Genomic DNA, 6,000 nt, shown 5'->3' on the forward strand with positions numbered 1-6,000 from the left:
ACGGGAAACCACTGGGTAAATCTGACAGGGAGAAGGACTTGGGGATCCTAGTTAATGATAAACTTACCTGGAGCAGCCAGTGCCAGGCAGCAGCTGCCAAGGCAAACAGGATCATGGGGTGCATTAAAAGAGGTCTGGATACACATGATGAGAGCATTATACTGCCTCTGTACAAATCCCTAGTTAGACCGCACATGGAGTACTGTGTCCAGTTTTGGGCACCGGTGCTCAGGAAGGATATAATGGAACTAGAGAGAGTACAAAGGAGGGCAACAAAATTAATAAAGGGGATGGGAGAACTACAATACCCAGATAGATTAGCGAAATTAGGATTATTTAGTCTAGAAAAAAGACGACTGAGGGGCGATCTAATAACCATGTATAAGTATATAAGGGGACAATACAAATATCTCGCTGAGGATCTGTTTATACCAAGGAAGGTGACGGGCACAAGGGGGCATTCTTTGCGTCTGGAGGAGAGAAGGTTTTTCCACCAACATAGAAGAGGATTCTTTACTGTTAGGGCAGTGAGAATCTGGAATTGCTTGCCTGAGGAGGTGGTGATGGCGAACTCAGTCGAGGGGTTCAAGAGAGGCCTGGATGTCTTCCTGGAGCAGAACAATATTGTATCATACAATTATTAGGTTCTGTAGAAGGACGTAGATCTGGGTATTTATTATGATGGAATATAGGCTGAACTGGATGGACAAATGTCTTTTTTCGGCCTTACTAACTATGTTACTATGTTACTAAGGAAAAACTAAAACTACCCTGCTGCCAAGAACAATTTCCACAATGTTAATAACATTATGAAACTTTAAAGTGTGAGTCAATGTATTCTTCACTACAGCTATTATGATGGTACCAGACCATTACGTACGCTTTAATATTGATTTAATCTTATTAAACTTCCGAGAGCAGCCCCTATTCTGATACATTGTCCACTTGTAAGTCATAATTGAATTTACCAGCTCAGTCCAAGCTCTAAGAGATGGATGTGCATTACCCATCCAGCGTAAGGCCAATATTTTCCTAGCTAAGAAAAGCGAAATTTTAAAATGGTGTCCCCATATCTCTTCTTCTAGCACACCAAATAAGCACACTAATGGATTAAGAAGAACAGGAGTACATATAAGGGAGGTCAACAACGAGGTTACCTCATTCCAAAAGGTTAGGATAACTGGGCATCCCCACAACATATTTATAAAATCCGCATCCATTGTATGACATCTTAAGCATTCTGAAGATTGAGACCACCCCATTCTGAATAACCGTAACGGGGTCAGGTATGATTGGTGTACCATATATAATTGAGTCATTTTGTTAGTAGCCGAAGGAGACACCTTGGTTGGGGATCCAAGAATCTCCTCCCAATCTTCATATTGGATATCAGGAATGAGAGGTTTCCATTTCTCTTTTACTGTCAATAAAGCAGAATCAGTACCCACGGATGAAATGTATGTATATAAAGTGGAAATAAGACCTTGAGGACCCTGTGATTTGAGGATCCCTATTAAAGGGAAGGACGATATTGCTTGAGTCCTATTTATATTCCGTAAGTGTGATTAAATTGCTGATCTGAGCTGTAGGTAGCGAAAAAATTGGGGCCTTGGGATATTGTATTTGTTCAAAGGACATTAGGACATTGTGATCAGATAGATCTTTGACTGAGGAAACATTATGGCAGGCGCGGTTCTGCATAAGGAGCGCGCCTCTGACTGTGGAGCCCATATAACAGACACCAATAAAACACTGTCAGTGCCCAGCTCCTCCCTCGCACCACTCCCCTTGGTGATGCACTAATTGGGATGCCCCAACCGGCCAATGGTTCTTAAAGGGGAAGGTACCTGGCCACACCTACAGGGGTTAAATCTAGGTGTCCTGGCCAGTAACTATCTCTTTTCCCCGGCGGACATCTGGAAGCTTTTGTCCCACACTCCCTCCCTTGTAGGGGTTAATAGGGGTGAATGGCCATACTAACTGGCGGATAGATGTAAACATGTATATTATATGTAATAAAAAAAAAAATGTGTGTGTATATATAACAAGCATTGTTAACTTTACCAAGTCACAGCAGAAAAAGCGGAGGAGGGCAAAGGTTCGTAACCACTCGTTGGGCCAACTCGCCTGTCAATCGTGGACAGGAGGTCGGCGCGAGCCACCCGTTACGAAATGTAATTGCCTTTTCTCTGCTTATGTAATTAATGTTACCGACCTGTTCAACTCACCTAGGACTGTCAGTGTTTTCATTATGGGATTGGAGGGAGGGGAGAAGGCACTGTTTACGACACACAGGTCTCCACAGTCTGTGAGACCCAGAATTGAGTGGACGGGTGGTTAATAGCATTGGGAAGTAAGTATAATTCCATAATGGCATTTCAGCTATGATACCATCAAAGCAAACCACTTTTTTAAATTGTCTCCAGACTGATCGTGCTTATCGGAGTAAAGGTACCGTCACACATAATGATATCGTTAACAATATCGTTGCTTTTTGTGACGTAGCAACGATATCGTTAACGAAATCGTTATGCGTGACAGCGACCAACGATCAGGCCCCTGCTGGGAGATCGTTAGTCACTGGGGAATGACTATATTTTGTCGCTGGATCACCCGCTGATGTCTTCATTGGTAACCAGGGTAAACATTAATGTTTACCCTGGTTACCATTGTAAAAGTAAAAAAAAACACTACATACTTACATTCCTGTCGCGTCCTTCAGCGTCAGCTTCTCTGCGTCTCCCAGTGTCAGCGCCGGCTGGCCGTAAAGCAGAGCACAGCGGTGACGTCACCGCTCTGATTTCTGGCCAGTGCTTACACAGTGCAGGGAAGCTGACGCTGGGGGACGCGACAGGAATGTAAGTATGTAGTGTTTTTTTTTTTACTCTTACAATGGTAACCAGGGTAAACATCGGGTTACTAAGCACGGCCCTGCGCTTAGTAACCCGATGTTTACCCTGGTTACCCAGGGACTTCGGCATCGTTGGTCGCTGGAGAGCTGTCTGTGTGACAATGACTTACCAACGATCACGGCCAGGTCGTATCGCTGGTCGTGATCGTTGGTAAATCATTAAGTGTAACGGTACCTTTAGGGTAGTTGTCTAGAGGTATTAGGTTTATCTGTTTCTAAAAAACCCAGCAGGCAGTTGATCTTTGCAGCATGGGCCAAATGACTCTCCAAATTAGGTAGGCAATAATTGGGCATCCACTTACTTGAGGCTTTGATTTGCCCAGCCAAATAATATAAAAAAAAATCCGGCAGTGCCGCTCCTCCCATTTGTTTAGACCTATGTAAGGTAGACAATTTGAGTTTAGGTCTAGTCTTCCCCCATATAACGGATGATATTAATGAATTTAGACCTGAGAAAAAAAGATTTTAGGATCAATATTGCACTTTGTTGGAGGGAATAACTGAGTTTTGGAAGTAGGATCATTTTAATCAGGTTGATAAGTCCGGACACAGATAATGGTAATTTACTCCAGATAGCAAATTTAAGCTTGACGAGTTCTAACAATGGGAGAATATTAAGTTGTAAGTCGAGTCTGCTGTGTTTTGGTATATTTATTCCTAGATACTTAAAGTTAGATACAATAGGCAATGGGGATAGCGTTTTAAGGTGATCCATTGGATCATGGGAGAGAGGCATGAAAGCGGATTTATCCCAATTTATGTATAATCCCGAATATTTACTAAATTTATCTATAGTGGTAATCACATGCAGTAATGTTTCTTCTGTTTTATCCATAAATATCACCATGTCATCAGCATATAAGCCAATGGCAGAGGCGTATCTAAGGGGGGGCAGCCGGGGCATGTGCCCCGGGCGTAGCTGGCAGGGGGACACAGTTGGGCCGCCTAATGCGGTGGTCCGCAGTGTCTCCCCTGGCGGCTGCATTCTGCCACCCCCTGGACTGGGAGTCAGCTGTTCTCTGTGCCAACTGTCAAGCTGACAGCCGGCACAGAGAAGTTGCAGTGCGTCGGCTCCCAGGGATCAATTGTACTCGCGTCTTTCAGACACAAGTACAATAGAAGTGTAGACTGCTGGGTCAGAGCGACACCAGCAGCGTGATCATGTCATGTGCCAGAGACCAGAGACGCAGATCGGTGGTAAGTGCTCCAGTGGAGCTGAAGACACCAAAGGTGTGAGCGGGGATGGGGGGATTTATTATGGGGGGGTGATTTAATGTGAGGGGGATGGGGGGATTTATTGTGGGGGATTTGATGTGAGTGGGGATGGGGGGATTTATTGTGGGGGGAGATTTAATGTGAGTGGGGATGGGGGGTTAATTGTGGGGGGAGATTCAATGTGAGCGGGGATGTGGGATTTATTGTGGGGGAGATTTAATGTGAGTGGGGATGGGGGGATTTATTGTGGGGGGGAGATTTAATGTAAGTGGGGATGGGGGATTTATTGTGGGGGGGATTTAATATGAGTGGGAATGGGTGGATTTATTGTGGGGGGAGATTTAATTTGAGTGGGGATGGGGGGATTTATTATGGGGGGGTGATTTAATGTGAGTGGGGATGGGGGGATTTATTGTGGGGGATTTAATGTGAGTTGGGATGGGGGGATTTATTGTGGGGGGAGATTTAATGTGAGTGGGGATGGGGGGATTTATTGTGGGGGGAGATTTAATGTGAGCGGGGATGGGGGATTTATTGTGGGGGAGATTTAATGTGAGTGGGGATGGGGGATTTATTGTGGGGGGAGATTTAATGTAAGTGGGGATGGGGGATTTATTGTGCGAGGAGATTTAATGTGAGTGGGAATGGGGGGATTTATTGTGGGGGGAGATTTAATTTGAGTGGGGATGGGGGATTTATTGTAGGGGGAGATTTAATGTGAGTGGGGAGGGGGGATTTATTGTGGGGGGATTTAATGTGAGTTGGGATGGAATTTATTGTGGGGGGATTTAATGTGAGTTGGGATGGGGGATTTATTGTTGGGGGATTTAATGTGAGTGGGGATGAGATTTATTGATGGGGGGAGAATTAATGCAAGTGGGGATGGGGGGATTTATTGTGGGGGGAGATTTAATGTGAGTGGGGATGGGGGATTTATTGTGGGGGGAGATTTAATGTGAGTGGGGATGGGGGCATTTATTGTGGGGGGGATTTAATGTGAGTAGGGATGGGGAGATTTAATGTGAGTTGGGATGGGGGGATTTATTGTCGGGGGAAATTTAATGTGAGTTGGGATTTATTTTTTGGGGGGAGATTTAACGTTAGTGGGGATGGGGGGATTTAACGTGAGTGGGAATGGGAGGAATTATTGTGGGGGGGATTTAATGTGAGTGGGGATGGGGGATATATTGTGGGGGAGATTTAATGTGAGTTGGGATGGGGGATTTATTGTGGGGAGGAGATTTAATGTGAGTGGGGATGGGGGATTTATTGTGGGGAGGGATTTAATGTGAGTGGGGATGGGGGATTTAATGTGAGTGGGGATGGGGAGATTTAATGTGAGTGGGGATGGGGGAATTTATTGTGTGGGGGGAGAATTGGAGTGGGGATGGGGATTTATTGTGTGGGTGGAGAATTTGAGTAGGGATGGGGGATTTATTGTGTGGGGGGAGAATTTGAGTGGGGATGGGGGGATTTATTGTATGGGGGAAGAATTGGAGAGGGGATTGGGGATTTAATGTGTGGGGGGATTTGTCATAGGGATGGGGGTGTTTAATGTGTGGGGGAGAGATTTGGAGTGGGGATGGTGGATTTAACTCCTTCATGACATGCGCTGTACAGCGCATGTCGTATCTCCCCCTGTGATGTGGGCTGCGGCGCTGAGCCCACATCAAAGTTGCGACATATCAGCTGTTTTGTACAGCTGACATGTATGTGCAATAGTGGCAGATGGAATCGCGATCCACCCGCTGCTATTAACTAGTTAAATGACGCTGTCAAACTCTGACAGCAGCATTTAACTACCGCTTCAGGCCATCGGGCCGGAAATGCGCGCATCACCGACCCCGTCACATGATCAGGGGTTGGCGATGCGT

The sequence above is a fragment of the Ranitomeya imitator genome, chromosome 2, assembly GCF_032444005.1.
Source record: "Ranitomeya imitator isolate aRanImi1 chromosome 2, aRanImi1.pri, whole genome shotgun sequence".
Classification (NCBI taxonomy): Eukaryota; Metazoa; Chordata; class Amphibia; order Anura; family Dendrobatidae; genus Ranitomeya; species Ranitomeya imitator.